Here is a 26,326-nt window from a genome sequence, read left to right on the forward strand (position 1 = left end):
CCGCCACACTGGGACATTCAGCCTTCATAGGACCAAGGACCTCCTCTCCCAACGATCTTCCACTACAAATATAGCTGGAGTCATGAATCCCTCCATGTGTGTTCCCAGGCTAGTGGTTTAGACCCTGGGAGCTCTGGTTGGTTGGTATTGTCGCTCTTCTCATGGAGCCGCCTGCCCCTTCAGCTTCTTCAGTCTTCTCTCTAACTACTCCATTGGGGACCTCCTGATCAGTTCAATGGTTAGCTGTGAGCATCTGCCTCTGTATATGTCAGGCTCTGGCAGAACCTCTCAGGAGACAGCTTTATCAGGCTCCTGTAAACATGCACTTTCTGTTGTGGTGGTGCACACAGGTAAGATTTGCTGAAGGAGGAAGAGGCAAGAGGATCACAAGTTTGAGGCCAGCCTGGGTTACACATTTTGGTGTAATATCCTTATCATCCATATAATAGCTATCAAGTTCCAAAAACAACATCTGTTCCCTCTGCTCCTCCATTCCCAAAAAACTTGCTACCAGACATTGATGGTGCTCCTTTAGTAAATATTTGTCAGGTGCAAATATTTGCTGCATTGACATGTGTATGAATGAATACAGTGTGCTTTGTGAGGAGAGGGTGATTGATTGCTGGCCTACAGTGAATGCAGAAGACAGTGGGACAGTGGGACACAGAGCTGGACAGAGGAAAGGCTGATGCTCCTGTGTTTCATTATCCACTATCCTTGCTGAAAATGCTCTAACTAAGCTGTAACCACCTTGCAGATCCAGTGTGGGTGTTTCACTTGGTGCTTTTGCTCTAATTCCAGGGACTTTGCACATGGTGGCAGAGAATAATGTGTGGTGACTGATTAAATTAGAAAAGAAAGGAAGTGTGCCCCTTAGCTACTCAGATGATTTCAAGACACAGATCTTGCTTCTGCTGTGGTATAGGCTCTGTAGTAGATGATGTAGTAACACTATTCCGTCTAGCAGGGCATTGAACAGGATCCGGGGAGATAACCTGAAAGAGAGAATGGGGGAAACAGGTGAACCCAAAGAACCATGGCTTGTCTATAAGCCGATCAAACTGTAATTTTTCCTTTTTCACACAGGGGTTATAAGCACCTAAAGGCAGGATGTGGGGAATGGGATGACACAGGAGCATAGGTGTTCTCAGGAAGAGTACAGATATCTTCCAGAACAGGGTATCGGCTGGGTGAAGGTTCAGGGAACAGGTCACTATGACTCTCTTCATGAATCACTTGTTTCTATATAAGCTGGTACTTCCCACCAACACTTCCTATCCACAAGACCTATGACTATTATCCAGGCTGGTAAATTTCCACAAAGGCTACTTGTTTACAAGATCCTATAGCCATCTGTTCAGTGTTTTCCACAGAGACCAAGACTTTGTGTTAGCAAGGCGACTTAGGCCTGTTGCTGATTTTTAGGCCTTCACTGCATAAGCAAGGCTGCCCCTGACAATACTAGGTGTTATTCTGAACACCCCAGCATTTTGTTTTATTTCTGGGATCATTTTATAGGCTGGGTGCTTCTGTTTAATAACTGATCAGCCTCTAATGCTTATAGATTGCAGCACAGGAAGAGAAAGTGATGTGTTTTGCTTTCAAATAGAATATTCTGGAATAACACCAAATTATAAAGTGAATTATTTAATCCTTTGATGGGAAATCACTTTCAGACCCATTAGTTATACTAATGACTACTTACCTGAGTGAGACATTGAGTCTTAGCTTTGAGTTTGAAAAAAAAATCTGAGATCTTGAGGTTTTTTTTTTTTTTTTCCAGTTCTAATATTTTATTAAAGAATTCGTAAGTCTTTATACCATGGCAAGAAACACCAGACAGGAGAGATTTTGATAACTTCCAACCTTTGTACAGTTCTTCTTTGGTCATGAGAAAGTTGATTTTAGGAACCCTTGTAGATGCCAAAGCCCACAGATACTCAGGTAGGTCCCTTGTATGAGATTATATGACACTTGCATGTGACTCATGTAGGCCCTCTTATATACATTAAGGAATCTCTTAATTGTATATAGTACTTACTAGAAAGCAAACATGCATCCCTGTATGTGTTCAGTTAAGACAAATTTTAAAATACTTTTTATTTGAAGGTGGTAGAATCCACAGATTTGCAAATCCAAGAGGATTTGTTGGCAACCCAGCACTCTAGACATTGGAGTCTGGAGAGCATCCTCCTCAGGATGATATGACAAGTACCTTCCTTATGAAGATGACAAGTTCTACCGAGTATCCAAATCATCCCAATGCATCTCCCAATCATTGAGTAGATTGTTTTCTATGCCACATTTTTCTCCAGCAACTGCAGATACCTGAGCTCCCTCCACCACTGCTAAGCAGTGATGTTCTATGCTGCAACAAGTCCATCAGGGGATTCTGATGCAGACAATTTCAAATTTTCCCACCCTGAGAATTTGCATGACTTTCTAAGTTCTAAACAGTGTATATGCTGCTGGCCAGGGACCATTTCTTATAGTTTGTAAAATTCCTATTATCAATGTAAGAGGCAAACAAACCAAAAAGGTCCAATCAAGTCATTATTAGTCAAAATTATTAGGGTTTCAATACTATCTTTCTTTCTTAAATAGGCACACTAATGGATAAAAAGTATTTTATCTTATAATGAACCCAGCTACAGTTTGATATTTCAAGAGTATTGTGCTTTTTCCAAGTGGCTGTGCTTTTAATGCCTTTCACTGTGTTCCACTCTACTTGGTATCTTTTCATGGATGCAGCTCCTGTAAAACTTCTTCAAGTCCTGTTTAGTTCCACCCCTTTCTCTAAATGGTAGACACAGAGACAGCTAAAATTTGGTTTCTCAAAAGATAGAGAGATGGCTCAGCCATCTGGAGACCTTGTTCTTGTTGAGGGCTGGGGCTCCACTCCGAGCATCCACATACGGCATCTCACAACAGCTGGTATCTCCAGCTTCAGAGGATCCATTCCCTTCTGGCATCCATCACACACACACACACACACACACACACACACACACACACACACACACACAAATAAATCTGTTCAAAAAGTTTTAAAGCATGGTTTCTCAGATGATCCTAACATTGTAGACAAAATTGGGACATGCCGCATAGTGCACCAATAACAGAATCAGTTCTTCATGAAGTGAAGAACAAGGAGGCCCCTTTGCCATATCTCGGGATCATCATTACCACTGTGCACAATGGCCACAGCTCGGGTTCTTGCCGTGAAGTTCTTGCGCTCTCGCTCAGTGCCATCGCTCTCACCTCCACACATACTTCACAGTTCTTGCTCGGCTGTCCTTAGTGGACCATGCTTAAAATAAACCAGCTTCCTCTGTTCTAATGAGCAAGGAGAAATCCCCAGTGTTTGACAGATGTGTGGGATATATAAAGCAGCTGCTCAGTGCACATGTGAGTAGCTGACACCTTTCTGAATAACTGCTTAATAAGCACCCCTCTCTAAAAGTGGGAGGACCCCTACAGTCAAGTCGTACTACCTAATCTACACCACAGATCACACAGACACCTGGTAAGGGTATGTAAACTGGAAAACTCATGGGCAACACAATCTCATGAATAATTTCAACCAAGAGATGTGGAGACTGGGGACATGGGGAACAAAATTGTGTCCACACAAAATGTCAGCATTACAGCTTTAATGAGATGCTGAGATTTCTGAAAGCAGCAGTTTCCAGGCTTTCTGGGGACCACCAGCTCTTGCTGGCTCTACAGTTATGTTAATCTTCTCTACTGCTAGTGTCCCATTTAGCCCCCTTCCCAGATCTATTACCTGGATTTCCCTCACCCCTGTATATTGGGCTCCTCCAGGAGCTCACCAAGGTTTCTTCGGACTCTGGCTCTTTTACTCCCTGATGTGCATTGGAAGGTCACCCAAAGGCTGACCTTCGGGAAAAAGCCCAAACACCCACCACTCAAGTTTCATAACATATATTCATGTTGCACTGTGTTATAGAAGAACACTTTCGCACAAACATACAATATGCATTGAGCACCTTTACTCCAGAGCCCCTATCTCTCTTTATTATTCCTCTGTGCATTTGTTAGTCCCCTTCCCTCCCCAGAATATTTTGTTCTCCTTCATGTCATATAAACACATAGCCTTTATGAATCATATAAAATCTAGGAACTACAAATGAGAGAAATTTGTACTATTTGTCTTTCTGGCCTGGTTGAACTCTCTGGTTTCATCTCTCATCCTATAAAGTCATAATTTTGTTCTTTAGGGCTATGAAAAGCTTCACCCATTCCTCTGTTGTGAAGACACCTAGCTTGGTTCCAAACTTAGCTGCAGTGAATATAGCTACTATAAACATGAGCATGCAAGTATCTCTGCAATGTGTTGACCCAGAAATAAGCCAGATATTTCTTTCCTCTTCCCGCATGTCTTGTTGTCTCTTAGCTAATACCCATCTCTCTCCATAACCTGCCGGCATCCCTCCTGCAGGCTGCTAACATTGTTATCACCTTTCTCCTTTCCATCTTACAGATAGTAATGTCTCTCCACTCTCACTGGACCAAGCGCCACACACACTTTGTTTATCCCTTAAGTCCAGTCTGGGCCTCTATAAACATTCATTCACATTTGTTTTAACATTCTGGGTAGGTTCTATTTCTGTCTGGAACTCTCAATACCTTCCAGAAAATTCCCCCATTGCTGCTAGTACAATTTGCCTCTGTTGGTTTGGACTGTCAGCTGTAAGCAGATACTATACTATAGAAAGGTTAAAAATTCCAAGCGAAAATACCATGATTATTTACTCTCCTTTTAAAATTCTATTAAATTGTAAAATAAAATCCATTTGGAAACGATTGAAGGACAAGAAAGGTCATGGGCTAGAAGTTAAATATAGATAAATACAGTGAAAGACAGACGGAAACAAGAATCATAGGCCACTGAGAGGAAGGAGAAGGGATGTCACATGAGCACGGTACAGAAAACCCAGAGGGCAGCAGAAGGGGCTACGCAAAGGCAGTAAGCAAATGCCATCCACCGACACCTGTGCAGAGTGAGACCACGGACTTACAGGGGAAGACAAGGAAGATGGGGAAGACAACTCTGCCCTAAGAAGAATCACTAAAAGCCTGAACACGGAGTTGCTGAAATCCCAGGTCTCCCCATCTCTGAAGGAACCTGATGATGAACACTAGAGCAGTGGGTATTTCAGTGCGTCTGGACTCAGGGCAGGGTGGGAGCAGGACACCTGCTTCAATCCAGAATCCTAGCAGCATGGCTGTGTATGTGCACATGTGTGTGTGTGTGTGTGTGTGTGTGTGTGTGTGTGTGTGTGTGTGTATGCGTGTGTGTTTGTGTCTGTGAGTGTGTGTAAGTCTGTGAATATGTATATGTGTCTGTGTGTCTGTATCTGATGTGTTTCTGTGTCTCTGTGTCTGTGTTTATGAGTGTATGTGAGTCTCTCTCTGTGTGTGTGTGTGTGTGTGTGTGTGTGTGTGTGTGTGTGTGTGTGTGTGTGTGTATGTACTGGAGAACCTGCTTCTAGATATTGATTACTAGAAATTCCACAGAAGACTAGAGAGTTACACAGAATCAGTACCCAGAGGAGCCCATAGTTAATAAAAGCAAATGTCACACCCCGAAAGTTTCTTCATTAGTGTTTTGCCCAAACATGAATGGAAATCCTAAGCTGTATTTATAATATTCAAAACTAGAAACAACTCAAATGTCCTACATTAATTGAATTGTTAAATTAACTGTGGCCTATCAGTACTATGAAATCTTACTCAGCCATAAGAAGAAAACAATATATACAACTTGCATGAAGCTTGGGGAAACTTAACTAAGTGAAACTAGCAATGTAAAACCTTTACCCTCTATATGATTCTATTTATTTCATCCTTGAAATGACAAACATGTAAAAATGAAAATGAATTCGTGACTATTGGGACTAAGGCGTAGGGGAGAGAAAGGAAGTGGGTGTGTCTACAAAAAATGAAGCTGAAGGATCCTTTAAGTGAACACAGTCTTCCTTCTGCATCTCAATGTCAATATCCTAGATGTGACACCACACTGTAGTTTTTGCAAAGTATTATCATTGATAGTAACCAGCAAAACTCACAGAGGGTCAATCTCACTGTATCAATTCTAACCACTGAATATGGATCCATAATTATTTGAAAATAAGAACTTTCATTTAATACTGAAATATCAATTCAAGATAAACTAGGAAAATAGAATACAAAGACATTTAAATATATGATTTTTAAAAAGTGGACTGACATACAGATGGTCCAAAATTTAACTAACATGATGTATAAAAGTGATAGTCCAATGAAAATGGGAAGTCTCTGCAGGTGTTTCTAAAAGATAGGATCATTTGAATCTGGAGAGTATAACCTGTCTTTCTCACTAGCACTGGTAGCTGAACCAAACCATCTAAAGAACTAAGCAAAACAGTAAAAGCTAAGAGCAAGCATTCCCTGCTTGACCTAAGCATCTTCTTGCTTCTATTCTCAGACTCACATATCAGCTGCTTTGGTTCTATGCCTCCTCACTCTCAGACTATGGTCTCTCCCACTTCTATGGACTTTGGATATAAACTAGAAGTATCTATTGGCTCACCTGGGACACCAGATTGAAGATGTCAGGACATTTTAAAGTTCATAATTGCATAAGCTAAATTCACACAATAAACCATCTTTGACTTGTATGCATATATAACACATACATTATAAGTAGGATTCTTTCTCTAGAGAGCTTTGATTTTAGAAAAAAAAGGCCCTCATTTAGTTCTTTTAAAATAAATGCAAAAGGCCTGCAGTATATCACCAGGGCCCAGAACTATAAAGAGTCTTAGGTTTTATACAATTTACAAACTAAAAGTTAGCTGCCACAATTTCATAAATTCTGGCAGAATATACAATGCTTCTAGGTTAGAGACAAAGGACTTTTTTATAATGTAATCAAAACCAGTTTTGTATTCATACAGCTTTCTTTTTACACACATTCTTGAATCTCATAGGAATAGAAAAGAAAATAAAGATAGGAAAGAAAAAACAAGATATATGTTGTCAATGCTATAAAGTTATGAGACAACTGAGAAACTTTGACCTTGAAAAGCACACATTTTGTATAATGGGCTTCAAACAAAGCCTCCCAAACCTTGCACCAATACCACACAATACATACAACTGCCCTGTAATAAGCATGGGCACACACTGTCTTTTGTATTCTCTATTTAAATATATTTTAAAAGACACTTCAGGAATCTATAAGTTCCTTCAGCTCATGAAATCACCAAAAATGCTAGAAGGCTATGGAGAACTGATTAAATAAAATAAGGAGATTTAAAATGTTGCTTAGAGAAAAAAAATGAAGTGTAGGGTTTCCTCTAACAATTTTAGTTCCTGGAAGACAGAGAAGCTATGCCAAAAATCTAGAGCAAATTATTTTAAACCCAAAATGTATATCAAGCCCAAACACCAATCCAAATATAGCAGAATAAACCATTTCAGGACCTACTATTGTAAATGGTAATCATTTCCAAGCACCTAATACAGAAACGTGCCAACAATCCATGCAGCAAGTCAACTGAAAGTGGAAAAGGAGGTCTGGAGAGATGACTCAGCAGTTAAGAGCACTGACTGTTCTTCCAGAGGTCCTGAGTTCACTTCCCAGTAACCACATAATGGCTCACAACCATATGTAGTAGGATCCAATGCCCTCTTCTGGTGTGTCTGAGATAACTACAGTGTACTCATATACATAAAATAAAAAAATTATTTAAAGAAAGAGAGAGGGGGGATGGAGGGAGAGATGAAGGAAAGAAGAAAGGAAGGAAGGAAGAAAGGAAGGAAAAGGAAAGGTTTGAAACCTAGCGTGTCAGTCAGCATAGGTGATCGGTAAAGAAAGTCTGTGAAATGGGATGCAGGCAGGAATCTGACATTAGGCTAGAACAAAGAAGTAATTTCAGGCAGGAATCGAAATTTTAGGCTAGAACAAGGAAGTAGGCTTCAGACAGGAAAATGACTTTGAACTAGGACAGGGAAGTAGGCTCAGATACTTTGGTCATTCTGATAAGCCCTTAGAAATAGTGATCACAGGAATGATTATGGAACTCTGTTTATTGCCTTGCTTGTTCTTTGACTATTTGTGTTTATTATCTTGCTTGTTCCTTGAGTATTTGACTATTTGCATCTATTGTACTGCTAGTTCCTCAAAAAAAAAAGAAGGAAGAAAGAAGGAAAAAATAAAGAAAGAAAGAAAGAAAGAAAGAAAGAAAGAAAGAAAGAAAGCCTGTGAAGAGGGTGAAGGTGATGTCAGTCACACAGGAAGTCATAAGAGCTTCTGGTCTGTGCTTCAGACCAGAAGGGAAGAAGATATGATCTCGATGGTGAGACCTGGTGCTACAGGAAGTACAAGACTGGAGGTTTGAATACGAATGTGCTGGAGAGTAGCCCTGCCACTTGTCTTCTGTGAGGTGGCTTGTGTGTGGGGATGGAGGTAGGGGTAATGTCTTCTGCCCCCTTGACCCTTGCCACTTGAGGCAGTCAGGAGAGCTGGCCCTGCCTCTCATCTATAGTAAAGTGGCTTGCAGGGGTAATGCCTTCTGCCCACCTCTGCCCATCTCGACCTTCACCACCTGAAACAGTCTGGAAAGCTGGCCCCAGGGTCATGATGATGGGTAAGCTGGCCCCAGTCCCGAGGTGTGAGAACAATAGAGCTGGCCCAGTTCCTTCCTGGATGAAACACTTGAGAGAGTGGGTCCTGTGCCTTGACTGGGCCAAACAATCAAGCTGTTCAGATGGAGCTGAGGCGTGGATAGAGGTGAGCCAGCCTGAGGGCAGGAGAGTGGGAGAGCTGACCCTGCCTTCTGCCCATGGCAACATTGAGGGGCCTAGACAGAGCAGTGCTGAGAGTTCATCCTGGTGGTGTGGACTTGGGAGAGCCTGACCATCTCAGCTACTCTCCAGATTCCAGTTCCAGGGCTTTGAGTTGTTCCACCCCAAAAATCTACATCACTTGGAACACGTAAAAAGGCCAGTCCTGCTGAGCCAAAGCTACAAGGTCTCCATAACACAGAGCAATAACAGGAAAGCAGGATGGAGTCCCTGAGGTGATCCAATATTCATGGTGGTACATAAGCTCTCCCAAGACCTTCCAGTGACTTTTTGCAATTATGTATGAATGTAGGGATATACTATAGGACACATTGAGACACATTATAGCTTCCATGGTGAGATATTTCCTATTATTTGTTTTTATTTTTATTTTATTTTTGAGTTTTGAACTTTTTAAATTTTCTTATAAGGGGAGGTTTCAAGGATGGAGAGAGGATACAAGGGGATGGGGAGACAAATGTGACTGGGATGTATGATGGGAAACTCACAATCAATAAAGTTTTAAAAAATGGTCCCTAGACCTTATAAATTTAATTTTTAGGGTGTGGCACTATTTGTTGGGATAGGAGTAGCCTCTTTGGAGGAAGTATGTCACTAGGGTGCACTTAGTGGTGTCAAAAGCCCTAATTAATGGTTTTTCCTCAGTTGTTCTCTATCTTCTTGCTAAATACAGATCCAGATGTAAAACTCTCAGCTACTTCTCCAGAACCGTGTCTGCCTGCATGCAGCCATGCTCCCTGCCATGACAATAATGAACTAAACCCTGAAACTGTAAGCAAATCCAGTTAAATGCTTCAATTTATAAGAGTTGCCATGGTCATAGTATCTCTTCAAAGCAGCAGATCACTGACCAATACAGAGACTGACAAAGTTTTGTTGGAACTAGCTTTGGAAAATAGTATTGACATTTTCCAAATGTATAGATATTCTCAAATGCACAGCCTAATTAGTAGTATGTTGTTATGTTCTGATGTTTTCGTATTCAAGTTTACTTCATTTATGAAAGTATAGTCAGCAGTTTGATAATGCTAGGGGCTATCAGAAGTCTTCAGGGGATGAATAGGTCATCAGAGAAAACCCCTCATGACAGGAATTAAGGGCTAAGACAGGCCAGAGAGTTGACTATCCCATCATCATGTAAAGACATAGATCTAAAGTATCAACATAACTACAAACAGAATTCTGCCAGTCTTGGATCATGGACTTTATAAAGTCCTTAGAATTGTGAGAACTAAGTGCCAGTCCTTATAACCATTCTGTTTGCAATGTCTTGTCACATGACTGCCAAAAGACTAAAATGGGTCTATAGGGAGCCAACAGAAGGCAGCTATCATCCTTGCAGCCATCTTGAGCCATATACCCTGACAAGAGACTTGTTTACAATAGCCTACAACAGCTGAGCACACTCTGATAACATCTTGTTTTAGATACCCAGGATTTTCCCTTGGGTGTGTGAGACTTAAAGGTGTGATTTAGAGATAAGACTTAAAGGTGTGACTTAAAGGCATGACTTAAAGGCATGGCTTAGAAGTGAGACATAAAAGGCGAGAGGCAGACAGAAGAATTTATTAGACACTTGTACTCAAGACAGACACTTGGACAAGAACTTGTAACTTGGAGAAGGACTTGAGACTTATTACAGCTGGAACAAGGATTAGGACTTGAGACTTATTATAGCTGGAACTAGGAATTAGGACCTGAGACTTGGTACTAGGAACTAGGGACTTGGAGAGAAGAAGAGAGACTGAAGAATAAATGAGATTGAATCACACTCTCTCTGGTCTCCATTCTTCGCATCCGTCCTCACTCTCTCTCTTGCTGAACCTGTGGACCAGAGAAGCTCTAACAATTTAGCCCCCAAGGCTTTTGGCAGTGTGGGTTCTAACATTGACAGAGTAGTCTGTGACATTTTGGCACCCAACGTGGGGCAGCTCAGGCCGCAACATAGGTCCATGTTGAAAACTAAGTGAGTAAAAAATATTTGAGGCAGTTACTAAATATAGGGAGGGAGAGAGAGAGAGAGAGAGAGAGAGAGAGAGAGAGAGAGAGAGAGAATGAATCATGAAAGAAAACAAACCACCATTGGACAGAGACTTTAAATAGCATTGGACAAATAAAACAGCATTGGACATACAGAGACTTTAAATAGCAAATGAATCTGAATACTGCATATGGAGTAGCAGTGCTATAACTACATTTAGGAGGTGAGTGTGAAAGAATTAGAAATGCAGCTGCATACAGGTGGAAACGCTCACCTACCAAAGGAAAGCCATTAACTGCACCTACAGTTAACAACTGGGAAGTGACAATTAAAGCTTTCCATTTAAAAGTGTGGAAATGGCTTCAGGAGAAACAGCTGAGGTGCTGGGAGTGGAGTTTCCTTTAAAGAGAGGGGTTAGGGAGGACATCTGTGGAAGGCTGCAAAGTCATTTTATTAACTCCAAACTTACTGCATATCTTAAGTTTCACATATTTTAAAAATGTAGCAAAATGATAGAGCATAATAACAAAAATATGTACTTGGAAAGTCAGGAAATTCTCCCTTGGAAGACACCGGGTATCAGAAAGCCACCAATAGAGACATAATTTGAAGGTGAAGATGATGAATTATTTTCATTCTTGGTTTAAATCAATCCACACTGGTAGTAGACAGACTAAACTTTTTTAGTCTGTCTACTACCAGTTCTACTGTCTACTACCTGTCTACTACCAGAACTACTACCATTGTAGTTCTTCTCAGGAAATAATTTATGTCATTTCTGATATAAAATTATATATATATGCTAAATTTACTATATCAAGGTCTCTTGATTGTGCTTAGCATAAGGTCAACTCAAATTAACTAAGGGAAAATAAAACTGGACCTCTTGACTTGTGTACGTGGAGGTCTGAAGTACAGATCCTTTTGATGCGTGAACCTGGAAGCTCACATATTAGGCCTAAGCCATCAAGTCTTTGTCCCCTCATCATGCTTTATTATTAAAGTGTGTTTTCTTTCTTTAAAAGCACAAATTTACCAACTGCCAATAGTTGCTTAGGGTAGGGCTTTGGAAGCACCTTTCTCCCACTGTGATGGAATTTTTAACTGGCTTTATCTTATAACCAGAGCTGAATCAAGTTCATATATGCAGCATCCCTGTCACATTCAGAGGTGACATTAAACAGGTCTCCTCCCTACCCTCCAGCTATGCTTTCTTCCATCCCATCTGAGGTGTTTCCTGAGCTTCAGGCAGAAGGTTGATATCTTTATGCCTGAGCACTCACACCCACTTATTCTCAGTCTTTTGCATGGTAATGAGTTCCTGCATTAACTCCAATACAATGCAGTAAGAAGCCTTTCTGACCAAGGTTGGGAGCAGAAACAACAACTACAACAACATATGGATGGATATAAATATAATATTTAGAAAGCAATTTGACAACACAAACATTTAGAAAAACAACATATAGGCTCTCTCCCTAGGGCCTGAGACCACTGTCAGGTGCGGTGGGGACACTTATAACTTGGTGGTAACCAACAGCTGTCTCATTGAATTTAAAACTTACTTAAAAGAAGGTAGAACATGCCTGGGACTTTAAACCTAGTCAACTGCCCAGGAATGTTGAGGTCATAGATCTTGGAGAAGAACCCAGTCCTACCAATTTACTAGACCAGCATAATTCCTAAATCATTCTAAAACTTAGCCATAGATAAGTATAGCTCTCACCCAGTATCAAAGAAGCTTTTTTTTTTTTCATTTTCAGCAGACAGAGACCACCACAGAAAACCACAACTGGTCAATATGCAGAGATCAATTGTTTGTCTGCTATCCAGGTCCAACAGATACATCTACAAACAACTCTTACACCTAGGGCTCAGGAAACATGGTGGAGGAGGGGACAGAAGAGTTAGAGAGCCAAAGAATTAGAAGCATGCTATGAGATTATGTCTCCTAGACATGACAGGAAAGCTACACTCACGATATCCCAACAGTTAGTTCATATGCTAACACAAAAGGGAGAGATTTCATGGGGGGAGAGGTGGTTGTCTTAAATGAAGAACTACTGTACCTAAGGAATGCTGAGAAAGGAAGAAGTAGTCCTTCCTAAAGATGAGTCCTCTAATTTGTTATCTAATACCAAGTGTTTGTCCCAGAAGTCATATACATATAAGTAACACTAAATGGACTCATCCTCATCTATATTTAATTTAATATTTAAATTAGTAAGTGGCCATGAATTTGAGAGGGAGTAGGGGGATGGTGGTGGGACATGGGAGGATTTGGAAGAAGAAAAGAAAACTAAATTATTTTAATTAAAGTAAAAAACATTGAAAAATATCTTTAAGTCAACCATAATCATAGATAGAAACAGAAGACCCAACTAAGAATACAAATAACCAAGTCTCCATCAGTCATTAGCAGTTAACTGAACAAACATTGTCCAAGCAAGATGAATGCATGCCTGTGGGTAGCCAGTGCTTCTGCCATCTCCCATTTCCTGATGGTTTGCTAAGTGGATCTCCTGGTACCTCTTCTCAAGTCAGCACTGCCTAATCCATATATTGTAAGTTGTTAAATTTAGTTAGTTAATTTTTCTCTTAACAATATTAATTTTTCAATTTTGATCATTTTAAGTTAAGCTTTAAAATTAATTCAATATATTTAATTTGAGAAACTTTAAACATGATACTCCTGAGTGCCTTAAGCATTTCAATATAAGGATTACATAGGAACCACAAACATAGACAAGATCTTTTTTAATGTAAGGCTAACTCTTGGCAAATAAATGAATAAACTTTATTGCATAGTAAACAAGACTTATGATACTTTCAAATACTATTCATGAACTTATAACACCAAAGCCATAATTCCAGTATCATTTACATGTATCAACTTAAGTGACATGTTGTCTGACTCTAATACACATTCAACATGTATGTGCTAGCTAGTTTTCGTCATCTTACTATAAGGGAGAATCATGCAGGAAGAAGAAATCCCAACTGAGAAATCACCTCCATCACATTGTCCTGTACGTGTGTGGGGCATTTTCTTAGTTAGTGATTGGTGTAGAGAAGGGCCCAGTGCACTGTGGGAAGTCCTAATCCTGGAGAGATGTGCTAGGATGATATAAAAAAGCCAAACCAAGAAATCCTTAGGGCCCAAGCAAGTAAGCAGCACTCCTCCATTGTTTCCACCTAAGTACCTGCCTCCAGGTTCCTGTCTCAAGTTCTTGCCCTGACTTCCTTCAGTGGAGGGTAAGCTGAGAGTTGAAAGCTGAAATAAACACTTCCTTTTCTAAGTCTATCAAAAACACCAAACTTTAAAAAAATCTAAATCCTTTAAAATTCCTTTTGTACTCCAGAAGTTTGGGGAGTTGTAGCATTTCAGACAAGGGGGACATAATCTGCATGTTAGATTTTCTTAATGATCTCCAACAATTCAAACTCATACCACCACCACAGAGTCTCTCGAATACAAAACTTATTCTAATCTGGTTACTATAAAATATATTACTTAATTTAATATAGATTATTTAAATGTAGCTTTTATTTACTTCTACCCATGTTCACTTTCACCAATATTATTGTGGCAAATTTTCCATCTCAATGCTGGAGACACTGGGGAGAAAGCCTAGGATGACATATGACCAGACCTGTGACCTTCAGATTACCACATCCTCCTATAGAAGCCACAGGGGAATATGGGGAACTTTTTCTAGTGGTTGATCATTAGCAGCAACGCCATTGAACAAACCTAAGCCCCATATTCTTTGCCTGAAATGAATGATGGCTACCAAATCAGCATGCACGATATCTCTCAAGTTTTATCATTATCAGCATTTGCTATTCCATTCAGATCAAATACTCTACTTCTTCTCTAGCATGTGACTGCTTTGTATGTTCTGATTGGCTGAGAAGCAGCTACAGCACTCTAGACTTCTCTGGGAAGTAACAGGACACAATCTCGTTAAGGCCCTCATTGCCTGGATCTTCAGGGTGGTGCTGGCCTCCATGAAAATCAAAAGTCACACAAACCTGTTTCATTCACCATTTTACACCATTTTGGTCAAAGGTATAAGTTAAAAGTGCAAGTCTGGGATAGGTAAGTAAGTGAGTGCCTGCACAGATGAAGGGAAGAACGGACAAATAGATGCCATTCATACAGTTAAATACAGAAGAGTAATGTGAAAATGTATTAGTTTTAGCTGAAACCAACAGAAAAGCGCTTTAGTAAGTAAGAATTATGAAAGAAAGGTACTTTTTCTTCTTCTAAGGAAGGGAGTTTCCGTGTTTCTCTTGCCAGCCCATGAGCTTGCCCTGTGGCTGGCTCTTCCCATAGTTGTGAGACAGCCGGGCTGCCAGTGCTCCATTTTCCACATGAGATGTTAAAATGCTGCTTCTTCCATATGCCCCTTTAAAACTATAACAAACTGTGCCTGTGCTTTCCAATAAGTGTTCCTCTGGTCTCGATGGAATCACAAATTTATTCCCAAACCAGTCACAGGAGAAAGAGGGGATCTGCCATGATTCCCAGAGTAAACAGCTTGTCAAATTCCTTGGTCACATCGTTGAGATGGATATTTGAACAGAATGAACATTCTTTATTAGTGGTAAAGGTACTGGCTTAAACTACTGCAGCAATGTTTGCAACAGATGTAATGTAACCAGGAGAATGGGCTCCCCCAAAACTGAATCATGTGATTTTCTTATACTATCATTTATGATGCTATCTATAGTTGTATATTTATAATTATGTACAGTCCATATATTTTCTAATATTTGGATTTCAGACACTGTGGATAAATATTGACTACATGATAAAAAAATCCCCATTATAACATGGGAACTCTTGAATTTCTAAGTATTAATATGATGTTGGGAGGTATGTTTCTTGAACAATCCATTCCCTGTGTATTGATGGCTTGTGTATACCAGAGAATCCACTAAGCCTTCTGCTCCTATCGTATGCTCTCCCACAGTCCTTCATGGACAGCAGTGTGGTTCCCAGTCCCCAGTGCAGTTGCCACGAGGAGTTGTTCCTCTTCCTCCTTCCCTTACTCTCCACAGAATGTTTTGATGTTGGTGGCATTTTTCTTCCTTTTTTTCTTAGAATCCTAAATCTTCATCCTGGTGTCTCTAGATCTCTTGTCCAGTTTCCTTGACAGGTTCTCTTCCTTTGTGTATAGATTTTAACAAGCCCTTTGGATATTTTTGCTGTTGACACTAGCTATGTGGTATCTTCTGGGAGAGAGGAAGCAATGTTTATCATTTATAAGCACAAGGCCTTAAGCCCCAGGTAATATTCATTCTGTCAAGTGAATTAAAGATTACCAAAGGCCTAGAAGAATGTTCTAATGGATGGATGAAGAATTAGCATACAGAGGAGTCCATCCATACCATTCCCACCTACAAAGGACAGTTAAGTGGTTGAGAAATAAATTTCTCTTGATAAAACTACTGAAGAGCTGTCTGTTCCAGCCATTGATGCAGAGAACAGCTAGCACACACACATTCATGTAATTGCTTCCATAGCTTTGTCGAACTCAGATACTGAGAAAGTTCATCTTCCAGATGTCTCTCCATTTGCCTCACGACCCAAAGGAACCCTGTTAGTCTTGAGTATCCCTTTCCTGCACCAGACATCATGCATGGCCACTTGTTGCAGTGGCTTCACAGCTGCCATTGCCGTTTATTTTCTGCACCGTCCAGCCTTTTCCCACGGCACACTTAGAATGATCTTGGAAAACCAAGTGTGACCCACTTGCTATTCTCCCAGTGCTCCCGAGAACAAGGCTCGGAGTCTTCAGCACGGCTCCTGCTATCTACTCTTTCTGTACCTCCCCAGCCCCGTCCTTTATTGTTTCCTTTCACACTCTATCCACCTCCCTGATGACCAGTTTTGCTCTTTGCACATATTATAAACCGTATGTTCCCCTCTGATGCAGCATGAATAAGAACGAAAGTCATATTACCTCTGCAAAGAGCTATCATTTATAACTCTGCTAAATGTCCTGAGGCAGCACGGTAGCATTGCCTTTCTACCTACTACCGCTGTCTACATTAAACATTGAGAACTTTCCGTTCCAGCAATTCACTAAGTGGGAATAATAGACACCAAAATATTCTTGTTACTTAAGCCAGAGATGTGATCATATACAAGCAAGCTGCCTGCCTTTGTCTGAGAATCTCTACTGTGGGACTTGAGAGAACAGAGAGCCATGCTTCAGAGAGCAGCTTTACTTCACCTTATTATTCAGGCCTTCTTGAATCTATGAGCATGACCCCGAAATACCTTTTCTGCTGGCATCCTTCCATCTGGTTCTTCTCATTCTCACTCTCCCTCAAAATCTTGCTAATAAGCAAAGAAAACAACAAAGGTGTGGCCAAGAGCTGCAGTTCTCTCCTGCCTGGTTCTGACCAGTCTGCACTCAGCAGTCCCCACTCTGCTACAGTTTGACTTCAGTGACCCATCTTGGTGAGATAGCATCTCTCCACTCCTAGTACTCTTGTACCCCTAAAACATTACGTGTGCCCATGTACTGCAGTTGCTATTTCAGTCTGTTCCACTCCCAAATGATTCTCCACCTAAGATAACGGTTTGCTCTCCAAGTATTTACCACTAGGAGTCACTACAGGTGAGGGCAGAACAAATTTATGGCCCATTCCTTCCCAAAAGGACCTTCAAATTTTATAGCATGTTCTCCACCTCTCTTAAAGAAAAAAAAAAAAATAGTGGGCTGGTAATGGTGCATACCTTTAATCCCAGCACTTAGGAGGCAGAGACAGGAAAATCTTCAGGGCTGAGGCCAGCCTGGTTTATAGAGTGAGTTCCAGGACAGCCAGGGCTATGCAGAAAAACCCTGTCTCAAAAATCATTTTTTTAAAAAAGAATTTCTTTTGACAATATATGGAAGTTTGCTAAGAGAAAAGTTAGGTTGGAATATGGCTAATTACAAAACAGTTGATCAAACTTAGTGATCTCTTGTGGGAAATCATATGACTGCCGCATCACCATCCATAACTGATATTTGAGGTGGAGCCCGTAAGTGAACAGTAGCGTGTGGGAGAGAAGACACTAGGTGGAGTTAGGGGTATAAAAGAGGGAGAGGAAGGAAGACTGAGACTGAAGTAAGACACCAAGAAAAGATCCTGCCTAAGATGGACTCAGTCACATAGGAGGCCACACTGTTGTCCCTTAGCTGAATGCTCACTGTGTGCCCCGCCCCTACATACAGCTGTCGTTATTCGTCTCACTGTTACACATGATGACACTAAGAAACGTACTACGCAACAAGCATCATCACATTAATATATAAATAATAAAATAACTAATGTATCACTTTGGATTATTATTGATAATTATTTATTCATATATCATTAATATGATAATATTTTGCCACACCCAAGATATTACACAGCCACCATTTAAGCCTTGGAAAACAGTTTTAAACTCCAAACTTATAACCAAGATGATACTCAAGCCTCTTTCAGACAAACCAGTAATTACAGTGTCCCATATCACAAGAGAACACTACTCCAGATGCCAAGGGACCAGAGCAAAGGTACATTGCCAGCCCGCCGAACAGTAAGAAGAGCACTGGGGTCTATTCCAGAGGAGGCGATATGTGACCTTTATCCTGAATTATGTGGGAGAATTTTCCAAACAATTCTGATTGAGAGAGGTGAGCAGGAGAAAGAAGATAAGCCTAAAAGTAGAGCCAGGCACCCGGAAGGGAGAAACCAATGTTGACTGGGAAAGCTGAGCTAGAGCCCGAGAAAACAACTTTTGGGCCGCCGGTGGCCAGACGCAGTAATAAACACATCACTTCTGGTCTGGAGAGCTAAGAGGACCTGGAACAGCAAGGAAGAAGGAAGGTGAGCGACTAACTCTACTCAAGAGGCTGAGAGAGGGAGCCTCTGGCATTCCCTTGAGCGTGTTCAGCCTCGACTCTCTGGAGATGGAGGAGGAAGAATGCTGGCAGGTACCGCAGCCTTGATGGACTGCAGGATTGTATGCCAAGCCCTCTCAGCTCCCACAGTCACCCATTTCTCCTCCATAGCTGGGAATAAGACAGAGTCGGGATGGAAGTCAGGGACTAAGAGGGAAGGAACGAAAAGGAGAGGAAAATGATAAACAGTCACGTTGCTTCTGCATGTTCAGCTTCTCTGTGTGGACGCGCATAGTCATCACTCACCCGGGATCCACCCACACGCGGCTCCTGATCATCTGGCCGATTGGTGCTCCTCAAACGCTAGAGAGACTTTCAGTAGGCGGTACGAATATGCTATACCTTATTCTCAAATACAGAAAAAGACACCTACTCAAATAGTTTATTGGGTTTAATGAGGCCTACGTTAATCTCCACTATTATACATTCTTACAGGATTCCCAAAGGTTGTTTGACGTTTTTGATTTATTTTACCTCCCATGGAACCATTACTATCTAACTCCACAAGAATTGTGGCATCATCTCAATGATCTAAAACCACTTGAACTGTTCCTCCTTCCCCCCAACACACACACACACACACACACACACACACACACACACACACACACACACACCACAATACTGGCTGGTGAGGAACAGGAGGCAAGGAACCCAAGAGCTGAGCATCTAGGATGCCTGAAGGTCTCTCTTTCCCGGGATGAAGTGGTGCGAAAGGAGTCAGTACCTCTTCAAGAAAGAGAAGAACAGCCTTCATTTGCCTTTCTCAAGACTCCAGTGCACAGGGTATTTGGGAAAAAGAGAATTTAACATTCTAGCTCACAAGGAAAAAAAAATCGTTATGAAGACAGCTACAGTCCATTAAATCATCCCTTGAACTAAAGTGGGAAAGGATATTGCAGAGGAAAGATTTGAAGGTAAAAGTTCACAGGAGATTTTCTTTATTTATCACCCAGCCTCCCCTAGAAATGAAAAGTATTTCAGCTCATATCAGGATAATTAATAGGCCCGAGAAAGCAGTATTTCTAACAAAGGAGATGCTCAAAGTATCTATTGCGCTAAGAAGCAAAATGTACTCCACAACATAAAATTGTCCTCTGTGTCCATTTCAGAAATCCAATTTTTCCAAGAAGATAAAAATGCCTAAAGGCCCAGCACCTTAGAAATTAAACACTATCAGCTAAGCATGAGAGGAAGCACGGAGGTGATAGATTAAAGTGCTGTTTTGAAACAGCAGCATTTCGCAAAAACTAAGAGCAATTTAAAAGTGGTCACTTCCACGGGGATCAACATTCACCCACAGTTTCTTGCAACATAGGAAGAGCAAAACAAGGTGGAAGTGAATGCTGTCATTCCAGCACAAAGGACCGTCTGTACAGGGACCATCTCCACCTCTGCAAACAACGTCCTGGGGGCTGGGACAAGTCAAGACTCAAAAGTCTTTTTCTTGCTTCTACCTTGGGAATAATATAAGAGGGTAAAAGTTTCTCCAACCTGTCACAGATAAAACCTCCTTTTCTTTCTACCTCTTGTTCTGAAAAGTCCCATGGGAAAGCACCCAACCCTGTTCTGGAAACTCAGGATCCAAAAGTCCCAGCTAACTGCATGTTCTTGGCTCTTGTTAAACTGCATGCTTGCTTCCCACTGCAACTGCTGACCAGGATGTTGTTTTTCTGTGTTCCTTGTCATTAAAGCCTCTCTGTAATATGCGTCAGTGTCAGCTCCATGAGAAGGGGTTCTCTCCAGGCAGTCACCACAGCTGATAGAGACTCTCATTTCAAACTTTGATCCTTCTGAGTGGTCTCTGTGTTTCTACCCCATGACAATAACATCATGTAAATCTCCATATCTCCTGAGGGTTTAAGTGTAAGAAGTGTGAAAGAATATGTGTAATTCTGTTTTCAAGCTCTACATACCAGCCACCATTACTGTTGCTGCTGACCCCAGTCTGGCTCACACTGGATGAAGATGTCTGATGGACAGATTGCTTGCATCCTGTGTACCTGGAGTTCCAAATGACATGAGACTCACCTCACAGACAATGAGGAATGACACAAAGAAATACTGATTTGAACAGAATTTCTCCCTGGTTAGCTATAGTCTTTCTACTTTATTGCTTGTAACACTTTCATTATAAAAATATTTTCAAATATAACACAAAACTAAGAGAAAAGATATAGTGAATTATATCTATCTGACATAATCACAATGGTCACCATTCTGCTTGTTATAGACTAAACTGCATCTTCCTCCAGTTCATATATTAAAACTCTAACCCAATATCTCAGAATGTGACTGTTTAGAGACAGGTCCTTTAAAGTAGTAATAAAAGTGAGGCCATTAGTGTGGACCCTAATCCAATCTGACCGGAATCTCTATAAGAAAGAAAGATCAATACACACAGAGAAAATTCCACTGAGTATACAAAAAGAAGACAGCTGTCTATAAGCCAAAGAAAGCTGCCTTAGAATCCAGGCACTGGCATTTCAGTCTTTGACTTTTAGCCTTCAGATTGTTGGAAAGTATGTTTCTGTTTCTCCCCCAGATGATGGTCCTCTCTTATACCTGCCCCACTAAAGCAGTGCACTAATTCTCATGGGATCTGATCATTTGTTTTTGTTTCATTGTTTCATTCCTATCACTGTGATGCTTGTGACAAAATTGGCTTTTAATCCATAGGCATCCTATTTCTGACCTGAAGAAATTAGAACCATGTTTTAACAGAATGGTCACCACCAGGAGTCTCCATGTTACAAAAATAGTATTTATTACATGTGGACCTCATCTGGAGAGCTGAAATAAAAGGAAATGTAACTTGTATTCTTCCAGAGAGAAAGAACACAGAATCTGTTACACTAGAGAAAGAACTGCTGTGTTTTCTAATTCACTGTAACTCTTTATGAAACAGGGCAAATTCACAAAGTTTTCAGGGTCTATATAGCAAAAATATTTAAACAAGTACATGAAATCAGAAGTTAGAGTCTCATACCTCAAATATAACTCAATCAATGAATAAATAAGCATGACAATATGAACCTGCTATGCCCAGGGTGGTTATTGACAGGTGTACACCTGTGTCAGCCTGGACAGGAACAATACACAGAAGCCTTTGATGGACATAAATATCAAGGTCAGAACCCACAACATCAGACCAAACAATAAGCCCAGGAATGTATAGGCTAGACATCCCAACCAAACACATACTCCAATGGCATATGAGCCACAAGTTTTTTTTCTACAAAATCCTTCCAATTTTGTACCAGAGAATGACAGGAGACAAACCTTTTGAGTAGAGAACAAAAGAAAAACCAAGAAGAGCTCAGATGTTCAACTCACTTCTAATCAAAATGGAGAAACAGAAACCAGCATGAAACCTTCACATGAATGAATGAATAAGTGAGTGAATGACCGATCAAAAAAAAAAAAAAAACCTGAACACAAAGCAACAGCAATCAGTATCTCCAAAAAGACAGAAAATAAGCAAGAAGAGATTTTCTTAGCCTATGGAGCAGAAAGTGGTAACCAGGTAGCACTCAGTGGTTGAAAGACAAAGAGTAGACCTCTAAAGAGAATAAGATGACTACAGTTCATGAGGCAGAGAAGTAGAAATGCAGTAGTACACATATATAAAAAACCATATATGTATATATACATATATATACATACATATACACATACATGAGCTATCCCTCCTTGAAGTACTCAGCTAAATATCACTCCAGAACCCAGAAATCTGCAGAACATCATCCATTAAGTACTCAGCTAAGTACCCATATGGAAGTCAAAGCTCTGCAAGGTTCCCTTCTCATGTACCCATCTAAGCATCTGCCTGTGGGCCTTAGGAGACTACCTAAGACCTGGGCTGAGTGGTACCTCAATAGCCTGGGCTGTGTGGCAAGATCAGTGACCAAGGATGACACAGTATCAAGTCTCTGATTCTTTCCAGGCAGAGCATAAAGTTTCATAATACATGGAGAATTGGTTAGAAAACCAAGAGATCTCTTGACTGAACACTGTAATCAAGATTACGAGCCAGACACAAAATAACAATCCATTTATAAGAAATTTAACTGTGTTGTACAAAATTGCAGACCACTTAAAGAAATAGAAAAATACTAGTATCCATCTAGGTGTTATATGCAATGCCCTGCGTCACATCCATTGTTGTCAGACAAGTACAGATTCAAAAGGCACCAGCCATATTGAGATGATAAGTTAAATATACGTGGCTGCACTCACCTGTAATGTCAGCAGGTGGGCAGCTCAAGGACAGCATTGGCTACATAGGGAATTTGTAACCCGTTTAGGATACAAAAGACTCTGTCTCCAAAAGAAAAACTCCAAATTAGTAATGTTGTAAAACCACATATTATTTTAATCATAACAGTACTGTAGATGTAATTGTGACCATAGCCCACTGGCTCAGGAAGTTAAAGGAAGGATTAAACAAGTATGAAATATTAAAAGAATGTCCAGTTTTAATTCTAGAGAAAAGTCTGTAATGATAAACACTTGGTGTAGGGCCAACAACAGGTTAGACCTTGCAGGAGAAAGATTGTTGACATTGAATTTCCAGAAACAGTAAGGAAAACATTCAACAAATTAGGGTGGTCACTGTTAAAAGGATCCAGAATGCAAGTGTTAATGGTGAGACATTCTTGGAAATGTATTTTGGTATACACATTATATAAAACATGAAGAGTTATAAATAAATTATAAATAAAAATAACATGTAATGTAGCCACCCTTCTTCTTAGTACATACCCTAAGGAGTTGGAATCACCAACTAGGAAAGACAGCTCCACTCCCAAGTCCACTGGTGCATTCACTCACAACAGCAAAGATATGGGGAGAAAAAATAAAACAGTTGTCCATCAATAGATGTATAAAGAACTTTTCTTTAGAAATCAAAATTGGATATAAGGGAATATTATTCAGTCCCCACAGGGAAGACAGCCTGCCATCTTGTAGACGTGAGTAGAGTCAGAGGACATTATGAGAAGTGCTGCACAACTTCACCTACAGTTCTAGTCTTAGAAAAAGAAGAAAGGAGAAAGGTCAAATGTTTAGAAATTGAGAATAAAATAGTAGTTTGCACAAAGAGGGAAGGATGTTTTAAATGGGAAACTCAAGTCACAAATGTACAAAGTTACCGATATGATGGCCGAACAAGCATAGAGAAAGAATGTGTATCATGGGAACTATGGTTAAAATTATATTGTACTATAAATTTTGGTCAATGGGTGTTCCATGCTCTTATCATAAAAATGTATTTGGTAGGCTACAGATATGTTATTTGGCTTAACTATAGTGATCCCTTTACTATTTTTACTGAAACACATGTTGTAAATCCCAAATATACAGGAAACATTATTCTAAAGAGATGGTAAATTCAACTTTATCTCCTGTAAGAAAACAGAAAGATCATTTATGGATTTCTATTAGAGGGCCACAGTGCTGAGTTGAGAGGGCTTCTGACATAGAAAATATATACTATAAACTGTTATACTTCATGAACACAGCTACAAAAACATCAACAAAGACAGTGATTTAAATGCAGCAATATGCAAGAATATATCATAATTGGATTGACCTCAGTGAACAAGATTGGTTCACTGATAAAAAAAAACAATCAATGTAAGTTTTAATAGTAACAGAAAACACAGTAATACACACATATATACACATATACATGCTTATGCGCGCGCGCGCGCACACACACACACACACACATATCTTGAGGAGATGGATCAGTCATGAAAGTGCTTGCTGAGCAGGCATGAGGACCTGAGTTCCAATCTGCAGCAGCACCCGTATAAATGCTGGGTGTGGTGGTCCATGCTTATGAATCTATCACTGAGGGAAAGGCAGGCCGAAGCAAGCATATTCAGAGAGTTCATTGACTAACCAGCCTAGATTAACAGTCTAACGTGTTCCCCTGTTCATTAAAAGACCTGTCCTCAAAATCAAGAGCAAGTAAGGAAGCCGTTGATGCTGAACCCTGCCTTTCATATGAACACCCGCACGCGCGCATACACACACACACACACATTCTATGTACATGATAATAAAAATTTGGTTCAGAAAAAGCATTTGGAAAAACTTAACCACCTATTAATAATGAAACTGTAAACTGACTGACAATCTAGGGAAAAGAGAGACACCCTTAAACTGAAAGGGGGCATTAAATCACATACAAATTCACTCTTAATGTCCAAGGACTTGGTGAGTTTTCTGTGACATCAGAAGCCAGGCAAGGATCGCATTCTTCCCGCCCCCTCTCATATAAGGATGCTGTAGGCAATCTAATAAGGCAAGGAAATGAAATAAAACTGTCTTTACTTGTAAGGGAAATTATTATTTATGAAAGAAAATCCTAAGGAATCTACAATTAGTTTCCTAGAATAAGTTTAACAAGGTTATAGGAAACAAAATCAAACTATAAAAACTAATCATGTGTGGGAGGGGGAGGGGGACAAGACAGAACGGCCAAGGTTAACAAATTACAGGATGCGTGTGAAGACGCCAGGGTGACACCCATTATATTGAGTGCTAATTTTTAAAATGTGTGCTTTAAGAAAATAATCTATCAGTTATCTTTATGCTACCAACGAATAACTAGAAATTAAGCTTGTAAAGAAAATTGTACTTCTACCAGCTCAAAAACTGACACTACTATCCATGTAAGACAACACATATCTTAATTACAGGACAAAAAAAAAAAAAAAAAAAAAAAAAAAAAAACCCAAGTGGCAACTTCTCTGGAAGCTTACTTTCTGCTAGCGAGCCCTCATATTGATGGGATAAGCTGGATCAGTGGCTGGGAAGGGTTGTCATCAACAGCCTTATTTAGCTGTGGATTCTGAGTGCAAAATACCAACTGGCCAGACAAGAATAGCCCACTAGTGCAATAGTGATCAAGCCTGTTATAAGGTGTCTTCATTAGGATTTTACTGTTGTGAACAGACACCATGACCAAAGCAACTCTTATAGGGACAACACTCAATTGAAGCTGGCTTACAGGTTCAGAGGTTTAGTCCATTATCATCAAAGCAGGAGCATGGCAGCATCCAGACAATCATGGTGCAGGAGATGCTGAAAGTTCTACATCTTCATCTGAAGGCTGATAGGAGAATACTGGCTCCCATGTAGTTAGGAGAAGGGTCTCATTAACTACACCAACAGTGACACACTTCCTTCAACAAGGCCATACCTTCTAATAGTGCCACTCCCTGGAACAAACATATTCAAACCACCAAATAAGGATAACTAGCCACTTTCTGATTAGATTTAATGACCACTCCATGGGAGGTAATTCATGTCTGGTACTGTGTACCTGGTTAAAAACCATAGCCAGGAAGGTCATAGCCCCCTGGTAAAGGAGCTACGGCTGTCATTTTGTTAAGTGGATAAAACATGTCTATCAAATTGTCTTCTAAATAATTGCTTAGATATTTAGATAATTCTAAATAAATCTAAACAAATGCTTTATTCTCACATAACAGCAGTGTTATCAGCTTTG

The 26,326-nt window shown here is 40.2% G+C and overlaps 1 long non-coding RNA gene across 1 annotated transcript; it reads right to left on the reverse strand.

The window, feature by feature from the left end:
• Positions 1-24,036, reverse strand: LOC143441631 (uncharacterized). The gene is made up of 3 exons (XR_013109199.1): positions 23,569-24,036; positions 23,044-23,124; positions 1-995 (listed from the first exon to the last, which is right to left on the reverse strand). It is a non-coding gene; the product is annotated as an uncharacterized LOC143441631 (long non-coding RNA).
• Positions 24,037-26,326: the final 2,290 nt, after the last annotated feature.

This window comes from Arvicanthis niloticus, chromosome 3, assembly GCF_011762505.2.
Source record: "Arvicanthis niloticus isolate mArvNil1 chromosome 3, mArvNil1.pat.X, whole genome shotgun sequence".
NCBI classification, from domain to species: domain Eukaryota; kingdom Metazoa; phylum Chordata; class Mammalia; order Rodentia; family Muridae; genus Arvicanthis; species Arvicanthis niloticus.